Source organism: Chinchilla lanigera, unplaced genomic scaffold, assembly GCF_000276665.1.
Source record: "Chinchilla lanigera isolate Chin_1 unplaced genomic scaffold, ChiLan1.0 scaffold00027, whole genome shotgun sequence".
NCBI classification, from domain to species: Eukaryota; Metazoa; Chordata; class Mammalia; order Rodentia; family Chinchillidae; genus Chinchilla; species Chinchilla lanigera.
In genome coordinates, this window is record NW_004955428.1 from 1,133,441 (window position 1) to 1,158,128 (window position 24,688).

The window sequence follows — 24,688 nt, forward strand, 5'->3', positions numbered from 1 at the left end:
TCTCTGTCTTCCTGAGAAACCACTTTGAAGATACCACCATGTATTACAGCAGCCATTGATATTTTCCTACTAATCTATCCATAACTCTGTAATGTTTGTATTGTTCCTATCCTATTTTATAAATGGATCCATGTTTATTATTATGTGTTTCCTACAACAACCATTGAGAATAGTTAATGATTATTCAATAGGTCACTCATATATAGTTATATTTATTTTCTTTAGAAGCCACTTTGAAGATACCAAAGTATAGTACAACAAGTATTAATAATCTCCTACCTCTTTTGTCTGTACCTCACTATTATTTGTCTATTTGTTTTCCTGAGAAACTATCCTGTAGATAACAATATGCAAAACAATAACCATTGATAATTTCCTACCACTCTGTCTGTAATTTGGTAAGCCCCCCCATTATTATGTTATCCTTCTTTTACTCTTTAAAATAATAAATAAATAAATAAATAAATAAATCCCCAGCCCCTAGAAAACATTATTTTTTTTTCATCTTTTTTTGAGACAGGGTCTTGCTATGCAGTTCAGGCTGAACTTGAGCTCATTTTGTAACCCAGGCTGGTCTTGAACTTGCAATGATCCTCCTCCCTCAGCCTCCCAAGTGCTAGGATTGCAAGCATGCACCAACTTGCCCAGCTTTGGAAAACATTAAAACAGTACCATCTCATCAAACATGTGCTGTGTTTCAAGCAGCATACTTGCCTCTTTGCATACGTTTTTCTCATTCGGTTTTCATGGGTCTGTGAAACAGCTACTATGTTATTAGCTCATGTTGTAGAGGAAGACATCCAATTAGCATAGCTAGAAATAAAACCATGGACACTCAAATCTCACAAAGTCAGAAATTTGAGTTTCTGTCTTACTACGGGTCTTTTCCTTCAGTATACAAAACTTGAAATTTATTTATTTATTTATTTATTGATTGATTGATTGATTGATTGATTGATTGTACTGGGAATTGAACCCTGGACTACTCTACCACTAAGCTGTACCCTTACCCTTTTAATTTTTTTTTTGAGACACAAGCTCATTAAGTTGCCCAGGCTGTCCTTGAACTTGTGATCCTCCTTCCTCAGAATCCCAATTACTAGGATTATAGGTGTGCATCACCAGACTTGTTTGTACCTGAATTTCTTGGCTGGACATAAGCACACTAAAATTGGCTAAGTGAGGGGAAATGTATGTAAATTATCTGGCGGCTCATTATCTCATTTGATCAGTAAAAACAAATATTAATTCAGAGTGGAGAGGCCAAATTTGTTGGCTGCATTCTTCCACTCCAATGTGTTATAATCTTGAAGCCATCTGGTCAAAATCATAAGTTATTAAATATAATTTGTAATTAAATACAAATATGCAACAAGAGTAGAATTAACCATTTAAAAAGTTCCAGGCTTCTTTGGTGGCTTGGCACCCAGAGACAGATGTGAAAACATCAATTAGCTTTGGGGCATTGTGGAGTTGGAAACTTTTAGGTTCATTGGATTTGAGACTTGTGTAGCCCAAGTTTCACTTAGGATTGGTAGGATTCAATTTTAATCTTCAAAGGATGGAAAGCATCAAATGTTTAATACTTAACAATGCTGGTTAGTTAAATATAAACAAATCAATTACATCTGGATTATTTGCTCTTGCTCAATGCAAATTGAAAGAATACAAAATGCCTAGAAGAATATATTTAGAGCTTGGTTGAATATAAAATTTAGAAAACAGACTTCTTGTGGAATTTATAGACTTTTATTTGGCTAAAGATTATCTACACCCATTGCATAAATAAGGAGACAAAGCCAGGTGTGTTGGTGTATACCTATAATCCCAGAACTCTGGGAGGCTGAAGCAGTATGGTCCCAAGTTCCAGCCTAGCCTGGGCACTTTAGCGATAGAGCAAGACATTGTTTCAAATTTTAAAAAAGAAAAAAAGGGCTGTGTATGTAGTTTAGGACAAAGACCCTGGGTTCAATCCCCAGTATAGGGCAGATTTATTTTAAATTATTTTATTTTATTGAAACAAGGTCTTGCTATGTAGTACAAGCTGGCCTCAAACTTGCAGCAATCCTCCTGCCTCAGCCTCTCATGTGCTAGGATTATAGGCATGTGCCACCATACCAGGTTTGAGAAGGAAAAAGTTAAAAGGTTATTTCTTTGTCACATTAAAAGAAAAAACTCAACAATATTCATGTAAGTAATAGCATCATCTTATATTAAAATACATTTTTAGTTTAGGAACAGAGTTTTCTTTTTATAAAAATAATAACTTTGATTTTTTTTTAAAGAGATGATAAAATTTCAAATACTTAGATAATTTTGATGTCTTTTATTTTTAAAAACTTCTATCCTGCAGAAGCCATGGTATCTACTGGGAAGCCGAATGCAGCAAAAATGGTAGTTACCAGGTCTGCACATTCTCAGGCTAGAATATAAGTCACGTTGGCTGCCGGCTGCCAGCAGAAGAGTTCTGCTGCTGATGGAATTCAGGCACATCCAGAAAGTAAGAAGGAATCTGGACCTGATAACCAAAGTACAGCTGAATCACAGACTGCTGGGAAACAAAGTTTAATCTCTAGGATTCCTAAAACCAAAAAAAGGAAGAGCAGAACTGCAATAGGCTCACCAGAAGAGATAACTGAACCATCTACTGTTGAAGAGTTCTCCAAAACAGAGTCACATTTTTCTTCAGGGTCTGAGATCCAGGAGCCTATTTGAAGAATAACTAGGAGAAGGCAGATCATAATTGCACCCACACCAGTGTCCACTGTAAGAAAAAAGCAGAAAATAAAGTGACTAAATGACTCTGAAGCAGAATCTCATGCTTTGGGTATTTCCAGAATTGTGCCTTCCCCTGAAATGACAAGAACCAGAAGTAAGGCTAAACCTCTAACAGGTCAAAGCCAAGCATCACATGCAGAAGCTGTATCTGATGCTGACTCATCATGCTCTGCCATTTCATTCCCTGGAATTACACATAAAAGAACACCCAGAATTATGCCAAGGACATTACAGGCACAAGCTGATAATAAATATACAAAAATTGTACCAGAAAATAAAAAGGGATTCATGGATATTTCTATTAAGCCAGAGGATTCATATGCCAGACAGAGTTCAGATGAAGAGGAAAACAGAGTAATAGATGAGAGAAAGGAAAATGATAAATGTTCTCAATTGAAATGTCTTTCTAAACTTTAGGATGCCAGTCGTCAGCAGTTAGTCTCTCAAAAGCATTCAACCCCTCAAAATACGAAAGCCACGTTGGAGTGCTCAAATCTGAACTGTGAGGCTGTAATGAAGTCATTAGCTCAAGCATTTGCAGTTGTAGCAGTGAACAGATGGAATGAAGGGAGAAAGAGCACCGTAAAAATAAACGACCTACAAAGCTCAGTGGTCATGGTGGTGATGATGAAGAGTCCACAGGTAAAGTCAGTGAGGTCAACAACAGTGGAAGGAGTGTAATCTTCAATGCGATACCAAACAAAACAAACCTGAGCTCAACCAGTCTCCGGGTATAGACCATTCTGTCTTACTAGTTCTCGGCAGTGATGAAAGCCAGCAATTTGAAAGCGGTGCATGTGAAGCGGATGCTGTGTTTTGTTGAAAATAGTGATCAAGAAGAATCATTACATGGAAACTCAGAAAATACATCTCACGACAATGCATGCTTTGTCACTGACACATCTCCTGGGTTGAATGCTGATAAAAGTTTCCACTTGCAACATAAGGCAAGTGAGGTGACCATGGAGGAAGAAAAAGAAGAGGAAGAGGGATGGAAACAGCGAAGAAGAACCATCAGAGAGTGACAGAAATAAAGGTGAGTATAGCGGTGAAGATGACTTACTAAATAACAGAGTCTAAACTTCTGAAGTTGACAAGTAGCAGTATAGACACCGGCCTGAGTATCAAGGGATTGGGTGGTGTGTATATTAATTTCAATGCAGAAAAACTTCAGTCTAATAAGAAAACTCTAACACAGATCAAGGAGAAGAAGAAAAATGAGATTCTACAGAAAGCTGTTATAACACTCGATTTTGAAAAAAAATGATTATGTCCCACCATATAGTGAATCAAAGTGTCAATTTCAGAAAAAAACACAGGAAAGAGTGACAAAAAACTGCAGGTGGTGATTGGTTTGCTATGAAAGCTCCAGGATTGACTGATGAACTTAAAAATGATCTCAGAGCTCTGAAGATGAGTGCAAGCATGGACCTGAAAAGGTTTTACAAGAAAAATGACCGAGATGGCCTCCCTAAGTACTTCCAGATTGGAACAATTGTTGACAACCCAGCTGATTTCTACCACTCACGAATTCCCAAGAAGCAAAGGAAAAAGTATTGTGAAAGAACTGCTTGGCTGATTCTGAGTTCAGAAGATATAACCAAAGGAAGTGCTCAGATCATGTCGGAAAAAGCAGCAAATGCAGCAGGAAAAAAATTCAAAAAGAAGAAATTTCACAATATTCATCAAGCAAATCCCAGTATTTTACATCTTCCTTTTATTTATTTCTAAAAGGTGTTTTAAAGACTAATACCATCACACAATTTAATAGAGATTGGCTCTGTTTATATAGGGATTTCTTTTTGAAAATAAAGTTGATTGACAGGGGGAAAAGAAAAACTCCTATCAACTCCCAAAATAGTCTGACATGGTTTATAATGAAACATGTATACGTTTTACTCAGGGTCCAGGCAGGATAACTGACACAAGATCTTTCACCTGAGGGAATCTTAGTACAGAAAATTTAATTGTCACACACACCAGGATAGCAAGGCTGAGAATCCAAGTATAAGACAATCAGGCAACCTAAAAATTGCTTCCTGCACACTCATGCAGGAAGCTACCTCCACTGTAGGGTAGACAGCAAAAAGGGTGGGATAGCCAGGCATGGTGGTGCGTGCCTATAATCTCAGCACTTCAGAAGCTGAGGCAGGAAGATCGCTGCAAGTTCAAGGCTAACCTGGGCTACATAGTAAGCTCAAGGCCAATCCGAACTACATGGTGAGACCCCACCTCAAAAAGAAAAAAAAAGATGGGCTAACCAAACCCAGAGAGTGAGTGAATGTGGGGGACCATCAGCATCCTGCTGAGCTAGGAAGGTTGGGTGAGCTTCCCCGGCAGGCACTGAAGCCAAGAATGTAACAACCCAGAAACTTTTGCAGGTGCTACAGAGGTAGAGTCAGGAAAGATTTACCTTTTCCCCTCCTCCTGTACCCTAAGCTTCTTCCAGTTCCTCTCATTGGCTGAAGCTACCTGCAAGCCAGAGGAAGCAGAAATGGGAAATGTACTGTCCTCTGATAGAAGGAAGAACCCAGGAAGTGTAGAAAATACGGTTTTCTATCTCTTTTGCATTCAGGAGCTGTTCTTCCTCTTATACCAGTTCCGTTTTGCCTAACATGAGGTTAGGCAGATAACATGCTAACAAAATACTGTCATCTTCCCAGCCAAGGGAGACAGAAGGTACTAGAAAAGTCAGCAATTGGATTTGTTTCAAGGTTCTTCAAATGATGAGCAATCCTGCAGACCTTCATTTCTGCGAGCATGTGTGTGTGTATGTGTGTGCACGTGCACACACTTCCATGTGTACTTGCATGTGCACTTTCTTTTTGCAGTGCTGGAGATCAAATCCAGGGCCTTATGAATGCTAGGCAAATACTCTACTCCTGAAGTACATTCCAAGCCCTTTTTATTTTATTTTGAGATGGTCTCAAGTTGCCTAGGATGGCCTCATAATTCTCCTGTACCACCTTCCTGAGTAGCTGGCATTACATGTACCTCTGTATCTGGCCCTGGATGTGACTTGCTCCTTCCTTCCTTCCTCCCTCCCTTCCTTCCTTCCTTCCATTCTTCCTTCTCATTCAACATAGAGGAGAAGAAAAAGGGAGTAAATGTAAGAGAAAAATAAAAATCTGGTATATAAAACCTTGGATTGGGAGTAACTTGTTCTGTGAGTGTTGCACAAGACCAGCAAACATTTCTAATAAATTTTAACTTGATAAACAAGTGATGTCTTGCAATACAACTAGCACATGATGCTGAATGTCACATGATTACAGCTGAGCAATGCTTTTTCTCTCTCTCACTGCAGGATTGTGGGTTATCAGCTCCCAACAGCAAAAAGTATAGAGGAGATCTCATCTGCAGAGGAAGAAGATAAAAAGGTGGAGGAATCCCTCACTTCACATGAGATTAGGGAAATGTGTAAAATGTGGGAAACTGCAAAATTCTGTAGAAAAGCACCACCTGAATAAGGCTGTAAGCAGTGCAAACAATGAATCTGTTTAATGACAATACGATGTCACATTTCTGCGAAATCCTCAAAAAGGGGCAAAAGCTAGTGTCACTGGATAAGTTCCTTGTTAAAGTTGCACAAAAAAGAAAAAGATTCCATTGAGTTAATGGACAGCAGTGATTCTGTTAGTGAAAGTCATTCTACATATTAAAGTCATTCAACGTATCCTCTCTAGTCTCCCTCACACCAGCCGTGAAGGCTTTCAAAGGTAAGTGCAGGTTAGTTTATTTTCTTTATATTTTGCATTTTATTTATTATTTTGTATTATATTACAGCATTATAATCATTTTTGTGTGGTTTATTTCTTATGGGAAATTTGCTTTGACATACAAGTGCTTTGGACTACAAGCATATTTCTGGAACAAATTATGCTCTCAAACCAAGGTTGTACTGTATTTGTAATACACACATGAACATAAAATACATGTATGTACATTTTTTAAAATGCATAGCTGTTATGGTCTTTTATTCTGTAACCAATTACAAGGTCCAGGGTGATATTTATTATCACTGTCTTCTTCTACACCTATTCTATGATTTCTTTATCCTCACCCACCATCTTGCTTGGTTGGGATTCTTTACCTGACTGGGTGTCCATGACCTTTGTACTGAATGACTTGAGTCTGTAATAGTCCAGATTTTATTAAGTTGCTTTATATTAGATGGAGAGGTAATGAGATATCCCTGGGAATATCTGGCATCCTAGACATGGTCCTTTCTACTTGTACGATGCACCAGCCACCTACATTCCCTACAGTAATCCCATCAATTTCCCCAGTCTCTATAGCAACTTATTTCTCTCCCAGGTGATGACAGTCTCAGCTTCCAATTTGATGTTACATCTTGGGTTCTCTGGTGAGAGTATTCCTCTTTGGAAATGAAGTTCTCTAAACTAACCTAGCCCTAGGATGAGAATGAGACCCAAAATCTCCAAGAAAAAATTACTGAGTGTAAGTAGCAGAGAGGCCACTCTCATTTCCATTACTTGGCTACACCATCATGGTGGCTGTGGGAGGAAGAGCCAGGCATGCAGTCAGAGCTAGTTCAGAGATCTACAGCACTCAACTGCAGAGAAAATTGCCAGCTGATGCCACACTCATTTTTTCAGTAAACTATTCTTTCATCTACCTGGCCAGTTGCTTCTGGCTAATGATTCATGTAATAAGACTAGTAAATTCCATGAATGTGAAAAGTTGCTCCATTTCCCTTTTCCCCCTGTGAAGTAGTTTCCAGAAATAACATTGTATGAAATACTATGCTCCTGAATAAGACCTTTATGAAGCATGGATGGTGGTGCTGGGATATTCATAGCAGGGATGGAAACAAATTCATAACCTGAATACGTATCTGATTAGTTCCTTTGGTCATGGAGGGGGGCTTAGTATTGCCTACCTGCCACCAAGGAGGGGCTGATACCCATCAGGAATCATTCCAGCATTGGCCTTTTCTGTTGGCAAGTGGGGCACTCAGCAGTGGCCTTAGTGAGATCAACTATGTTCAGAAATCCCTGTTCATGAGTTCATTGGAAACTCCATTCCTACTGCCATGGTCACTTTATATGTGATCGAGCATCCCCATGTCCGAGAAAAGAGGCCATGCTGAATATCTTCTTTTGCTCCACCCTTTACTCTGCCTTCCAGGTTCCACATGGGGGCTCTGCAGCTGCCAGGTGTGTTTCCTGACAAAGGATATAATCAAGTATGGCGCTGCAAGTCTTCAAGATGAGCCCCACTAGCCACCACAGCCCCCGCTGTGAGTACTGGACTAGTGTGATTTTGCAAATGTTTCTTGATTCCCCCATATTTGGAACTGGTCTTTTCTCAGGGTGTAGTCATCTCGGTATAGGATTGCAAACCCCTTTGGGTTAGATTCCGGGATAAGATATAAATTATTCTCCCTTCCTCACCAGATTGTAAATTCTAGGAGGGCGGGGATTTTTGTCTGTTTTGTTTACTGCTGCAGCCCCAGTCCCTACACCATACTTAGTAAATACTTAACGAATTGAATCAATCAGTCAGTCAATCAAAATTTTAAAGCATTGTCTTCAGCACGGAGACAGATGCTCATGTCATTTATTGTGACAGTGCCAGCTTTCTGTTCATCTGAAGGTTGGATCATGTCATTTAAGTTCAAATAAAGTGTAAGGGTTTCTGGAGAGAAATGATGGTCTGAAGTGAAACTTATTTACTCTGTGAAGGGTGTGTTATATTTTTATTCTCAGTGGATTCCCATGAGGATACAATAGTGTGAATTTTTTAAAAATTTGAATGTCCAAATAATTTTTTCTGTGAAATTAAAGACTAGTTCTATTCCAACAGAATCTTTACAAAGTTATTACACATTCCAAACAGATTTCTCATCAAATTAAAGCAGAAGATAGGTGTTGTGGGCCATTAGTGCAATGTGACCCCGAGTTGTTCTTAGGCCTCGCTTAAATAGAAGAACCCCATGATATGTTCCCACTAACATTATCTCAGCTCTTTCCTCAAGTCATAAATTATCTTTAAATGATTGGATATGACATTTTTATTAGCAGTGAGAAATTTACTTACAGAATGTTTACAAAAGACACAAGTAGAAATTTCATTTTTTCCATTTAATGAGGCGTGTTTTTAAGTATTCTTCATAAACATGGCTATAAATGCAACATACCAGTATGTATGGGTTCTATAGTTTATTGAATGATTGATTGATTGATTGCAGTACTGAGGACTGAATCCAGGGCCTTTCCTCTGAGGTATATCTCCAACTCTTTTTTATTTTTTATTTTGGGACAGGATCTTGCTAAGCCAATAGTTTGCCCTGCTGGCCTCCAGCTTACAATCTTCCTGCCTCAGCCTCCCAGAGTGCTGCTGGTGTTATAGGTGTGTGCCATCACATCCTGCTCACTTTTAACTATTCCTAAGTATATAATTTTGTGGCATTAAAATACATTTGCACTGTTGTGTAACCAGTGTTGTCATCCATTTGTAGAACTTCTTCATCTTCTCAAATTGAAATTCTATATTTATTAAACACTAACTCCCTTTTCCTCCTCATCCCAGTGCCTGGTAACCACCATTCCATTTTCTGCTCCATAAACTCAATTACTCTATGTATCTTATATAAATGGAATCATGTAATAGTTATTCTTTGTGATTAGTTTATTTAACCTAACATAATGTCATCAAGTTCATGCATGTTGCAGTATGTCAGAATATCCTTTCCTTTTAAATTGGAATAATGTTCCATTGTATGTATATACCACATTGTTTATCCATTCATCTGTCAATGGACCCTGGGTTGTTTCTACCTCTTGTCTGTCTAACACTAAATTTATTTTTTATCTATCTTACTATCTATTGATTGAATTCGGGGGTGCTCTACCACTGACTTACATCTCCAGACTTTTTCTCATTTTTGAAACAGGGTGTCACTATGTTACCCAGGATGACCTTGAATTTAGGATCTTCCTGCCTCAGCCTCCCAAGTAAATGGGATTACAGTGTAGTATTGAATTTTAAAAGACTATGCCCTATGTACTTTTATGTACATTTATTTGGTTTATTGCAATGCTGAATAGAAATATTGTAGTGAAGTTAAATTTCTCCTCTGACCTCTGAAGGTTCACTGGAATGAACTGATACTATATAGATTAAATAGAAGGACACAAACTTATTGATGTGCACAGAGGAAAAAATTACAACATGAGATCATAAAGCATGAGACACAAAGAAGGGTCAAATAGCTGAAATTTAAATACCGTTTCCATAGGAGAGAGGGAAGCAGAGTGTAGGTAATTTTAGAAGGATAGTAGATTATTTCTAGGGCAGATGAATGGACAGTGGCCTGGGACAAAGTTCTCCTGGGCTCCAGATGTGATTTTGACTTTCATCCTTCCTCCATCAAATAAGTTTAATCTTCTCTGGTTAATGAGAGTTCAATAAGAAGACAAGGCCTTTGCATTCCTCTTGTGGAGGTTCTGGTCAGGTAGACCAGGACATTCTGCAGAAGGCCTCTCCTCCAGCATGACATTGAATCTGGAGCGGCTTCTCAGACCTCTCATGTCACAGTACTAGCTTTAAGGGTGTAATTTTCTGGACCCCAACAATACACTCACAAGTATGTTTTCCCCCTCTGGATAGTTATTTGTATTTTGCTTATGACAGACTTGTTGACAGCAATGTCATCGACTTTAATAGACATTATATGGAATTAATACAGGACTATATTGATCTAAAATATAGCATTGATGTCCATATACAGAGAGAAAAAAATATATGTATATATTTGCAATTTTCCACAATTACCTTTAGGTGGCATTATATCCTTGAGCATGTAATACAGAGAGTTTTTGGATATGGGTGTGTGTGTGTGTTGACAGCTTGACAGATTTAAAACCTAATCCAAATGTTATTTGGGGTCTGGAATGCAGGATGAATGAATATACAGAGACTGTGCTGATGCCTCTTCCCGTATGTAGGCTATATTCTGATAAAATTCTACATTCTCGCTTTTTCTGCAGGTCTTTGCCTCAGGTTACGCATTTCAGTGCAAAATTCTGAAAAATATTTTGAAGTTCAGTGTGAGGTTCTCAGCAAAATATAGACTATTCTGTATCCCAAAATGGTAAAAATTTAGAGTGAAGTGGGTTCTTTCATGTCTTTAAGGAATCTCTTAGACTCATTTTTCTGAATCAGCACTTCAGACACCAGAATTTACAGTCCTGTTTACCATAATAGAAGCTTAACTCAGAAATCTAGCCATGAAGGATGTAGATAAATTGCCATCGCCAAGATCCTGTTATCTGAATTTCAAAGTGAAGTAGTAACATTTGCATTCTCAGTTTTCCTTACTGCATTCAGAGTTCATATTGCTGGAAAACTTTTTTTTTTTTTAATTTTCAAGTTGGCCCCTTTAAAAGATGCTTTATTGACAAGAACACAGAATCTGATTCCTGCATGTTTTACTTTGCTGTTACGGGTTTAGCTGGGACTTGGGAGGTTAGGGTATTTGCCTTGGGTCTCAGTGTTGGTGACTTTGTGGTTGGTTCCACTGCACTGTGTTGGAATCAGCTGGCTCCAAGATCTTTGTTTTGTCTAGCCTGTAGACCACATTCTCTTCCAAATGAAACCAAAGCACTGCTGAGTGCAGGAAGTAAACTCTTCAAAGTGACTGTTTTTACAGGCTCCTTTTAAGCCAAAGGCAGAGGAACAGTAAGAAGAACTTTTTTCATCGGGAAATGACTTCGATCATCTCTACTATTGAAGTTGTTAGCTTTTCCTTTAGTAATTATTGTCAATAATACTGTGCCCATTTGTACAGATCAATGATATATGTGAGGTATGTCACAGTACTCTGAATTCTTTCAAAGAAAAATGTGTTTTCATTATATTTAGGGTACAGAGCTAACAAATTTTGAAAACCTGTCATGGGCAATGTGCTTTGTATTTGTTATCTTAAATAGTGTTCATAACAACCCACAATAACTTCACATAGGCATTATTGTTTCTATTTTATTAGCACAGAACTGGAGGTTCAGAGTTTATTTTATTTATTTATTTATTTATTTTTAAGCCTAGCATTATGACACGTGCCTGTAAAGCCAGTATTCTGGAAGAGTGAGGCAGGAGAATCACAAATTCAAGCCATGTCTGGGCAGTTTAGTGGCCTATTGTGACTGTTTTAGAGCTTCAAAATTTTTAAAAAGGGCTGGGGATGTAGCTCATTGTGAAAGCCTTGGTATCAGTCTCCAGCATGTACACACACACTCACAGAATTTTTAAAAATTTTGCTCAAGTTCTCTTAACTAGCAATTGAAAGAACCAAGATCATACTCCATTCTCATTGAATACATAGTAGAAATAGTCTATTTAAGTTTGAAACATATTTTCTTGCCTATCCCAAATTAATATTTTTTGAAATCTTATAAAATTCTACACAACTTTTCTTCCTTTAAGAGTTTCAAATTATATAAATTAATTTTACATCATCTTGACAGTATTCCTTTGCTATAGTTATATCTTAATCATAATCAGCAGGAATTTGTAATTGTTTAGCTGATTTATAATTAGTCTATGTATGCGCTACAGGGATTTGAGGCTGATTGAGAAAAAAGGAGGAGGCCAGGTGTGGTGGTGCACACCTGTAATCCCAGCACTTAGGAGGCTGAGGCAGGTGGGTTACTATGAGTTAGATGTCATCTTGGGCAACATAGAGAGTTCAAGGCCAGCCTGAACTACATAGCGAGATTCTGTCTCAACAAAAAAGAATGAATGAATGAATGAATGAAAGAAGAAAAGGAAGAAAGAGAAAAAGAAAAGAAAAGGAAAGGAAAAAAAGGAGGACCATGAAAGGCAATGACAGACAAGTTTCATGGGTGGCACTTGGCCAAGGAAGAGGAAGTCTCTCACAGCCTGAGACCATCCAGTGGCTTAATGGCAAGAGAGGAAGGCAAGGGAACAACATGAGGACTAAGGGACCAGAGAGGAGCTTCTGTGGAGTCTCTGGGTCAGAGGGCTCTGGAGGACAATAGCAGCTTGGGCCCTGTCTTATCAATAGGTAACAGCTATTGGGTGAAGCTTTGCCAGGTATACAAGTTTTGTCAGGCAGGCATGCTCTAAGCAGTTAAAAATTTTATTGGTAAGGTTATTTTTGAAATAACTGGATGTGTAAAAATGTATGTCTGGTGCCAGCAGGCCTTTGAGCTAATAGTTTTGGCCTGTAGAAAAGAAATAAACAAGTTGTGGGCCAATATAAAGAGGCCATCTTTGGCTCATTTATGTAGCAGTCTGTCTGAAGGCATTATTCATTGTTCTAGAGACATCAAAAGATCATAGAAAGTATCTGATTCAAATAAACTAACAGTTTAGGAGTTTGTTAATATTATTCTCTACAGTTTTCTTTACCTCTACTTCTATACAGAGTGACATTGTTTATGGTAAAGGAAAGAAAGTATACCTACGTGTAAAAAGAATTTTACTTCAAAGAATCCGATAATATATACAACTATGTCTACTTTTACCTAGAACCAAATAATTCTCATTTCACTGCTTCCTATCTGTATGATTGAACTATACAATCACTGAAGTCCGATGAAACCCTTAATTGCCTTTTGTCCCATAGATTCATGTGTATTTATCTTTAGTTTGTGAAGGTAATTTTTATTTTGATATGAGAAATTACTGCTTTCACCGAAATTCAAAATATTTTCAACAAGCACGGACATGTGAATAACCTGCAGGTCCTCTGCTGTGCTGCCTCTGGCCCTGACATCTTGGGGCTCAAGGGAGCGGCCAGTGCTCATGTTCATCTATGCATCATCTCTGTGCCCCAAATTCAAGGGACACAGGGCAAATTTTCCTGACAAGTCTGTCTCTATACTCCCCACTAAAATCTTACTACAGCCCCCTAGACTGGAAGTGCATGTTTCTCTACTCTGCAGAATTCCATGAAGTAAATCTCTTCTCCAGTAAATTGCTAGGCTCTTGACAGGTACTGTTTACTGGGTTAGCTTCACTACCACCAAGCTAATATGTTGAATTTCTCTCTTTCAATGTGTGGGCACTTATTCCACCAGCCTCAACTTTGAGGCCTCACCTGACACTCTAGTATGTTAGCTTTCTGTTGCTGTGATAAAATGCCTAAGAAAATCAACTTAAAAGGAGGAAAGTTTGTCTTGACTTATAGTTTCAGAGTTCTCGGTCCATGGTTGCTTGGCTTCTTTATTTTTGGACCTGTGATGAGGTAGAACATCGTGTCAAGGGAAAGCAAAGCTGCTTACCTCATGGCATGAGGGAACAAAGAGAGAAGAAGGGGCTAGATTCTACCTCCTGAAGGTTTTCCTCCTGAAGGTCTAGTCTCCTCCACTAGACTCTACCTCCTGAAGGTTCTCCCACCTCACAATAGTACTACAGGCTGGCTAAGACTTCAAGACATGGCCTTTAGTGGATACTTAAGATACAACCCTAACACTAAGATTACTGGAAACATCTGTGATCTTATTACCTACAAAGCAGATTATCTACTGGGATTGAAAAATTCTATTTAGAAAGAACCAGAGAGTGGGGGCTGGGGATTTAGCTCAGTGGCATAGCACCTGCCTGGCAAGCACAAAGTCATGAGTTTGATTCCCGGTACTGGAAAAAAAAAACAAAAAAAAAAAAAAGAAAGAACCAGAGAAAGGGAACCACTGTCTATTGAATACCTGCTATATGATAGGTACATGTGATGGTTAATCTTTCTAAAACTAATTTTATTGGCACATTTTAGATATACATAATTCACCATAGGGAATGTGAACCTGTACATGATATATCTTGATTCTTTTTTCTTTACCATTCCCCTCACTTCCATTCAGCCACTCTTCCCCTCTTTATCTACAAAAGATTTGTTTGCATTTTTTCCTTCTTTTCTTGTACTTTTCTTTTCCCTTTCTTTTTTCCCTTTCCCCCTCCATAGTTACCCTTCCCATTTGAACATTTTTTTCCTATTTCCCAATATGTATTATACATTTTGGTCCTATTATATATTTTGGTCCTTAATCTCTGGTGATTTCTCACACCAGAGAAACAATGTGATATTTACACATATGTGTCTGATTTACCTCACTTAAGAGTATGGTCTTAAAGTGTATCTATTTAGCTACAAATATCTCAAGCTTATGCTTCTTTATAGCTGAGTAGTATTCCGTTTTATTTAAAAAAAAAAACCCCACATCTTCTTTATCTATTCATCTGTTGATGGCCATTTGGGCTGTTTCCAAGATTTAGCTATTCCAAATTGTGCTGCTATAAACATACGTGTGCATATATCATTGTGGTATGATTCTTTTAATTCTTTTGGGAAGATATCAAGAAGGGGAATAACTGGATCAAACAGAACAGCTAGTTTTAGTTTTTTTGAGGAATCTTCACACTGATTTCCACAGTGGTGGTTGCATCAGTCTACACTTCTACCAACTGTGGAATAAAGTTCCTTTTTACCCACAGGCCTGCCAGTATTTGTCATTGGTTGATTGATTGATTGATTGATTGATTGATTGATTTATTTTTTTGGTTTTTCTCTGGTACCGGGAACCGAACTCACGACCTTGTGCTTGCCAGGCAGGCGCTTTTGCCGCTGAGCTAAATCCCCAGCCCCTGATTTCTTGATAATAACTATTTTTTTCTGGAGTGAGATAGAATCTCAGCATTTTTAAAATTTGTGTCTCTTGAATGACCCGTGGTGTTGAAAATTTTTTCATATATTTATTCACCATTTGTACTTCTTCATCTGAGAAATGTTTGTTCATTTCAGATGTCCATTTTTGGTTAGATCTTTAAATTTAGGGGGTCTGAATTTTTTTGAGTTTTTATATGTTACAGATATTAGCTCTTTGAGGAACAGCTAGCAAATTTTTTCCCACTCTGTAGGTTGTCTCTTCAATCTATTGGTGATTTCTCTTGCTGTGCAAAAGCTTTTTAATAAGATGAGGTCTCAGTTGTTGATTATTTGGGGTTTTGTTCATGAAATCTTTGCCTGCACTTGTTTTCAAGAGTTCTACCTCTCTTCTAGCAGGTTTAGTGTTTCTGCTCTAACATTTAGTTCTTCGATCTATTTTTATTTTAATTTAGTGCATGGTGATAGACATGCGTCTAGTTTTAGTCTTCTGCATGTGGAAAGCCAGTTTTCCCAGCATCATTTATTAAAGAGGTTATCTTTCTTCCAGTGAAGGTGTTGGGCCCCTTTGTCGAAGATAAGGTGGCTAAGTGTGTTTGGAGTTGTTTCTGCATCTTCTAATGTGTTCCCTTGATCCTCAGCTCTTTTTCTGGCAGTACCATGTATTTTTATCACAGCAGTATAATTTCAAGTCAGGGATTGTGATGCCCCCTGCCTTGCCTTTGTTGCCAAGACTTATTTTTGCTATTCTAGATCTCTTATGGTTCCAAGTGAATTTTACGATTGTTTTCCCTAATTCTCTGAGGTATGCTATTGGTATTTGAATCAGGATTGCATTAGATCTGTATAACAGTATTGGGAATATGGCCATTTTCACTATGTTGGTTCTTCCTAGCCAAGAGCAAGGGATATCTTTCCATTTTCTACCAATGAAGAAAAGCCCAGGTCCTGATGGATTCACTGCTGAATTCTACAAGAAATTTAGAGCAGATTTAATGCCACTATTCCTCAAACTCTTTAATGAAATTGAAAGAGAAACAATACTGCCAAAGTCATTCCTGGAAGCAAATATCCTGATACTTAAACCAGAGAAGGATCCAACCAAAAAAGAGAACTACAACCCAATCTCCCTAATGAACATAGACACAAAAATCCTTAATAAGATACTGGCAAACAGAATGCAGCAAATCATCAAGAAGATTACTCACCATGACCACGTAGGATGCATTCCAGGGATGCAGGGATGGTTCAACAAAAGAAAATCAATAAATGTAATACACCTAAGGATAAAAATCACACAGTCATCTCAATAGATGCAGAAAAAACATTTGACAAAAATCCAACCCCCATTCATGATAAAAACCCAACAAAAAATTGGAATAAGTGGTCTATCTCAATCTGATCAAAGCCATCTATGACAAACAAACAGCCAACATCATACTAAATGGTCAAAAATGGAAAGCTTTCATTCTAAAATCAGGAATGAGATAAGGATGTCCACTGTCACCACTGCTATTCAGTACAGTTCTAGAAATGTTAGCCAGAGCAATTAGACCAGAGAAAGAAAAAAAAAATAATAAAAATAGGAAAGGAGGGAGTTAAATTGTCATTATCTGAAGATTATATGACACGCTACAGAGAAGATCCCAAAAGCTCCATCAAAAGGATTCTACATTTAATAACCAAATACAGTAATGTAGCTAGTCCACACTCAAAAATCAACAGCATTCCTGTACACAAGTAAGAGACTCACCGAGAGAAATCAGAGAAACCATACTTTCTGCAATAGCATCCAAAAAAATGAAATACCTAGGAATCAATCTAATGAAGGAAGTAAAAGATCTTTACATTGAAAACTACACTTTCAGCCTCTTACACTAGGGACACAAAATGATGTTTACACATGTGAGTCTGATTTATTTCACTAATGAGTATGGTCTCTAGTTACATCCATTTACCTATAAAAACCTCGTTTATCTTTCTTTATAGCTGAGTAATACTCCATTATATAAAATTACCACATAAATATAAATATACCACATGTAAGTATAAAAAAAAACACATCTTTTTAATCTATTCCTCTATTGATTGGCATTTGGGTTGTTGCCAAGATTTAGCTATACAAATTGTGCTGCTATAAACATGGGTGCACATATATCATTGAGGTATGATGTTTTTAATTCTTTTGGGAAAATACCTAGAAGGGGAAAAGCTGAGTTGAATGGGAGCTCTAATCTTAGCTTTTTGAGGAATGTCTACACTGATTTCCACAGTGGTTGTACCAATCTACACTTCCACCAACAGTGGAGAAGTGTTCCTTTTTCCCTGTAGCCCCGCCGGCATTTGTGTTAGTTGATTTAGAATAAATAAAATCCAAAAGGTACAGTAGATATTGTGAAAGGGAAAGAAACTGCTCAAAAGGAAAGAACAACTGGGATGGGGGACAGGAGAAAAGAAGGAAGGATTTTATATGTATGTATATATATGTATATGTATATATATACACATACATACATACACATCACAGTTAAGATAAATGTACTACTAATTTCTACTAATTCATTGAAAGGAGCAGTTAGTGTTTATACTGTTTGATGAATCTTACATACTTTTATCTGGTAATCTGAGCAACTACTTTGAAGATAACATTGTGTAATATAATAACCATTGTTAATTTCCTGTCATCCTGTTTTGACATTCTGTATGGATTTTTGTTTTTTAAATTCCCTTTTAGAAAAACTCCAATGGAGAGCAAAAAGAGAACTACAGTACTCTAAAAAAGGAGATTAAAGAGGATATCAGATAATGATGCTTTTAATTCTTTCAGGAAGATACCAATAAGGGGAATAGTTGGGTCAAATGGAACCTATAGTTTTAGCTTTTTGAGGAATCAGTACACACTCCCATCAGCAGTAGAGAAGGGTTCCTTTTTCCCCACAGCTCCACCAGCATTTTTATTGGTTGATTTATTGACAATAGCCATGATGGTTAATCTTGATTATCAACTTGCTTGGATTTGAAAAAGGCCTAGGAAATTAGTAAAGCACACTAATGTCTGTGGGTGTTTCCAAAAATGATTGCTGAGAACTCTAACTTTATCGCTCAGTTGATCCATTGATGGGATCATAATTTGGTGGCATTATTAGGGGGTGATTGAGATTCATGAGGGAGGGCCTAATTGAAGAGAATAGGCCATGGGGGCATGATCTTGGAACTATTTCTGGTCTTTGTCCCTTACCTGTCTGATTCTTTCCCTCTCTCTGAGTCTTGGTACCATGAAGTAAGTAGCTTTTCTCTGTCTTGTCCTGCCACAGCGATGTTTCTGCTGTACCTCAGGCTCATAGCAATAGAATGAGCCAATCACAGACTGACCCTCTGAAACTGTGAGCCAAAATAAACCTTTCCTCCTTTAAGCTATGTATATCAGTTATTTTGTCACAGCAGCAAAAAGCTAACATAGGTCATTATATAAATTATTATATTCATTCTTCAAGAAAATTGTAAAAACAATTACTTTTACCCTTTTGTTAAGGAGCGCACTAAAATATAGGAGACTCTTTCTATGAACAAAACAATGATGCAAATTTAAACCTGTTTGACTTTGAAAGGTGGGCATTGACCTTATTAGCATTTATAAATATATGAATACATAATCTTTCCTTTTCCAAATAATTCCAAGATAGAAATAGATTAAATAGAAATTGAGAAATATCTGAAAAGGGTAACAAACTTATAGAAAAACTCCTGTTTCATTTATAATATCAATTTTTATCCATCTTCAGTCAACAATTATTTTGAAGAAACTGCATGTATATACATCATATACTTGAAATATGCAAAAAAGATGACCTCATATTAATTTGTTAAACAACTAAATATGGCAGTTTTTTTCTATTGGCATTTTATTCAGTATAACTGACTTCAATAGTGTCCTTCATCTTCTTTAAAAAACACATACATTAACTGAAAAAGCATTAAATTACACAGTTGCATGTCTTATGCTATCTCTATTTTTAAAATTTTAACATTTGTGTATTAGTACATGTTTGCAGTACATAGTGATTACATTCATTGTGATGAGTTACTACTTGTACATAACTCATCTTAATTTTTCCCTTCATCTCCCCCCTTTTTGCCAGTATCTGATTCATTTATTTATCTTATGTCCTTATAAAGTTAAATATCATGTATAAAGATGAACAGCCAGACTAATAGGCCAAAAAAATACAAACCACATAAGGCAATTATACTAAATCAAAGTATGCTGTTAGGTACATTGTTCATGCTGGATTACAATAACTTTTCTCCCTTTTCTCTTATAGTCTGTTTTTTATTTCACACTTTATTTAATATATTGAGTTTCTCATATAAGAGAAACCATGTGATATAAGCTTGTGTATCTGATTTACTTCACTTAACATTATAAATAAACTTTTATTGAGGCATATGAACTGTACACATGCACACATACATTATGTGGTGGTGCTGGGGATGGAACCCAGAGTCTCCCCTTGCTGAGCATACATTCTACTGCTAGCTGCACCCACAGGCCTATCATGTATGTCATATATGTATATATATATATATATATATGAAATGATCATCAAAATCCAGGTAATGAAAATAACTAGCACCCTCAAAGTCTTGTTCCCACTCTCCTTGGTAAATCTTTCTTCTCCATCCTATCTGTACAATTGCTGGCTAGCTCTTTGTCATTGCCCACAGGGTTTTATGTTAATTGAAACATTCTGTGTAAATTCTTTTTTTCTTGTTTCTTTGATTCAGCAAAATTACTCATCTATGTTGCTGCTTGTATCAACATTTCATTCCTTTTTATTTTTGAATAGTACACCCATTGTAAGGATACAACTTGTTTATACATTCATTTGTGATGGGCATTTGGATTGCTTACAGTTTTTGACTATTTTTTAAAAAGCTACTATGAACATCTGTGTACAAGTCTTTGTATGGACATATGCTTTCATTTTTTATGTGTAAACACTCAGGAGTGGAAAGCTTGAATCATATAATAGATGTGTGTTTAAGTTTTTAAGAAGCTGTCCACTTTTTCTAAAATAGATGTTACCTTTCATATTCTCACCAGCAGTGTAGGAGCGTTCCTATCTTGCAATCTTGGCTGACAGTTGGAAGGTCAATTCTTTAAAACATATAACCCTTTCTAATAGATATGATTATATCTCATTATAATTTAAATTTCTATTGTTCTAATGACAAGGCAACTTTTCATATGCTTATTTGCCATCCACATCTGAGCAAATATTTTGCCCATTAAAATATATGGTCCCTATTTTTATAAAATTAATAGGAATAAAATAATGTTGGTTAGTGCATTTGAAGAAAACAATCTACAGAAATATTTCCAAACCAATGAAGTGGTAAAATCAAAGGGACATTTAAATTTATATGTTGTACATTTCTGAAATGCTTAATTTTTTTTCAATGAGCATATATTATTTTTATGAGAAAAAGAGATTTACCTTTTTGTAAAAGCTGCATTCAAGACAATCTTGGTGATTTGGTAAAGAGGATCCAGAGATTTTTTTGGAATAATATACAGCTACTCTATCTCCTCTCGGGCAGCACTTTCCCCCCTAGAATAGAACATCTGAGAACATCTGGTAGAAGGAATAGTTTTAGAGTAGGGCTTTGGTTGATCCTTGTTTTGCTATGCAAACATGTAGGACAGAGCAGATAGACTGAGACAGTGCCTAGAAAGACAGGTGATTTCTGGAGAGAGCTGAGAGAATGGAAAGGATGCCCTTGGGAAAGAACTTTGGGAAAGAGGTAATGATATAGTTTGAATGTTTATGTCCCTTCCAAAATTCAAGTTGAAGTGGTTGGGGGTAAGGCTCAAAGTGGTAGAGTTCTTATCTAGCATGTGTGAAACTCTGGGTTTGATCCTTAGCCCTCCACCCCAACCATGTTGAAATGTAATCCCATATTCAACTGCATTGAGAGATAGTCAGAGAGTGCAGCCCTCATGGATGGGGTTAGGGACCTTATAACAGGACCCCTCACTTTTTTTGCTCTTTTGCTTTTTACCATGTGAGGACACAATGCTTAAAGTACCGTCTTAACACATAGAAGCAGAAGGTAGCCCTCACTAGGCACTGAACCTGACGCATCTTGATCTTGAGCTTCTCAGCCTCTGGAATTGTAAGAAATAAATTTCCATTATTTGTTATGCCGTCCATGGTGTTCTGTCATAACAACATAAATAGACTCAGATGTAAAAAGGGGAGAATTTAGGCAAAATTGTTCTATGAAGGAGTTGTGTAACTCTCATTTTTTATTTATCTAAGAACACATCTTTAAAATTGTCATTACTCATTAATGTTTTTTGAAATCAAATTTGTGTTTTCTGAGGATCTCCATGTTAGTGTGAGGAGAGAGCAGGGTGACCCAAGGAGGCCTAATGGCACCTAAGGTACATAAAACAATTAGATTGAAAAGAGGAAGTGAGGTGAGAAAGTGTTGAGCAATTGTAAACTTTAGTCACTTTTTTAAAAGGAAAAGTGAATGAAGAGCGGCAGTCTGATTCTGATAGCAAATACGCTCACAAAGTCACTGAAGCGACTATAAGCGGTCAAGGATAAGATGTTAAGGTATCTAGATATCTTCCCAAAGCTTCATGCACTCATAGTTGGGGCTTGTCCAGGGCAGCTGGGTCTAAGATATGTGAATATGGATTAAGGGTGTGTGATTAAGGCTATGTGATAGCTAAATTAGTTCACTGATCGGTTTAGCATAGTCCTGGGTGTAGATAATGGAAAAGCATACCCTTGGGTGTGGGCAATGCCAACCAATAGGCTTTCAGCCTAGAAGGGTTTAAAAAGGGAAAGGAAGGCTCACTGCTGCTGCTTTGGTGCCTTCTGTCTATCCTACCATAGACTGTTTCTCCTCTCCCATGCCCCTCTGCCATGCTGCCTTGCCTTGGAGCCAGCTGACTATGGACTGAAACCTCTACAAACTATAAGCTCAAATAAACTTTTCCTCCTTTAACTTGTGAGTGTCAGATGTTTTGTCCCAGCAATGAGAGAGTAACTCAGACAGATAAGGACAACACAAATTGGTAGCATGGCAAGAAACCATTGCCAGTGCTAGAATGAAAAGACCAATGATGGAAGGATTGTATATTGGAAACCAGCAAGGGCTGACCCTGAAGAAGAGGTACTGCTAGACAAGAGTGTGGCCTCAGGCAGAGGTACACAGTGGTGACGATTCTGTGGCTCTACAGGAAGTAAACCAGGCCTCTGCTTCCATTCTGAGATTCTGGAACCAACTGAAAGCTAGATAGCAGGGGAGCCATGATGTATGTATACATCCTCAGACTCCAGAGGTTCAAAGTAGGGGAACGAGTAGATAGTAAATCCGGAGGGACATATCGAGAGTTTCCATGTAATGACTTCCAGTACCATTTTATTTACCAGACTCATTATCCCCTTAAACTACCCACTTCTCAGCCAGAAAATCACAAGAGTTAGTTTCAACTGATGTAGTGTAGTTCTTAATTTCTTTAGGGTCATAGACTTCAAAATGTATCTATAAGTGCCTACACAAATTTATATATGATATTTGGCTTCCTTATTAAACAATAAATTGGATTTTTTCCTATTTTGTGGTAATAACTAGTGGCCAATATCCTAAAACATTAGAAATAAATCCAAATTCTGTGTTTAAAATAAAAAAGAAATAAAATTTTCTGCTTAAAGGGAGATTTCTAAAGTACACATGGATTTTTTAAAAATTTCAATAAGAACATTAACTTTTGGAGTAGTCACTGGCACAGTCACTCTCACCAAATTTGATATTCCCCAGATGTCAACACTCATGCTAATAACAATAAGTTATGAAATCCCTGACTTATAAAGGTAGGCAGTAGCAGATGGAGTAAAATTTCCCACGGCTTGCTTTTCTGAGTAAGAGTTGGCTTGTACCAAAAGTTAGTTAAATTCCTGGATACTTTTTGAGTTTTCTATCTGTAGCATTTTCTTATCCTCAGGTCATTGAAGACATTTTTATCTCTGACCATGTCTGTATGGTATTTTCAGTCAAAGTTCCCTCTGAAGAGTTTTGCTGTGTTTCCAAGTACTATAGCTTTCTCCTTCATAGGAATAGCCACCTTGGGCTCTGGCTGCCAGAACTTCCTCTAGATCTAGAAAGTTCCCCAGCTGTGGCCTCCAACCTTCACTTCTAGAGAGATAGCTTTATCCAAAGAATAGGGAGTTTTCCAGCAACTCTCATAATTGTTAAGTACAGAGCCCTAAGTTAGAAGTGTGGGCTCCAAATTTAGACTGCCTGGATTAAAAGCTTTGTGTCACTCCCTTACTAAGGATGACAGCTTGATTTCCTTCTCAGTGGAAATATTTATCAGCTTTTTTCATCTCTAGACCCAAGTCCCTGATATACACATTTATTTTTGTTTGTTTGTTTTTTGTTTTTTGTTTTTTTTTTCCAGTACCGGGAATTGAACTCACAACCTCGTGCTTGCCAGGCAGGTGCTGTGCCACTGAACTAAATCTCCAGCCCTCCCCCTTTTTTTTGTTTGTTTGTTTTTCTCCTGGTACCAGGAATCGAACTCACAACCTTGTGTTTGCCACGCAGGCGCTGGGCTGCTGAGCTAAATCCCCAGCCCCCCGATATACACAATTTAAAGGAGAAAAAGTTTATTTTGTCTTGCAGTTTCAAAGGTTTCAGTTCATGGCTGGCTGACGCTAAGGCAAAAGTGACATGGTGGAGGAAAGCTGCTCATTTAATGGAAGTGAGAAACCAGGAAGAGCCAGAGAAGCAGAGAGAGCAGGAAGAGCCAGAGAGAGAAGAAAAGTCTGAGACAAGAACACACCCTTTCAGGTCATACCCTAGTGACTCACTTCCTCCAACCAGGATCTGCCTCCTAAAAGCACATTCAGCTAATGAACTCATCAATGGAGGTTAGCACCCCTATGATCTGATCACTTTCCAAAAGCCCCACCTTAAGTTACATGAGCCTTTTTAGGGGACGTTTTATGTTCAAACCATAACAGTGGGTAATGGAATGCCTACCCTATGATTGTTCTGAGAATTAGGTAAGTTCAGATAAAGCCTTATTATGGGGTGTCTTACTTCCTCTCCTCACTGCTGAGACAAAATATCCAACACCCAAAGTTAAAAGGGGAAAGGTGTTGTTTAGCTCAGTTTGTGGAAGTTTCAGTTTGTAATCGGTTGGCTCCAAGGCAGGGTGGCACATGGCACAGGGGCAAT

At 37.6% G+C, this 24,688-nt stretch overlaps 1 pseudogene; it reads left to right on the forward strand.

Annotated features, from left to right (window-relative positions):
- Positions 1 to 2,757: 2,757 nt before the first annotated feature.
- Positions 2,758 to 4,624, forward strand: LOC102005734 (annotated as a pseudogene).
- The last annotated feature ends 20,064 nt before the right edge of the window (positions 4,625 to 24,688 follow it).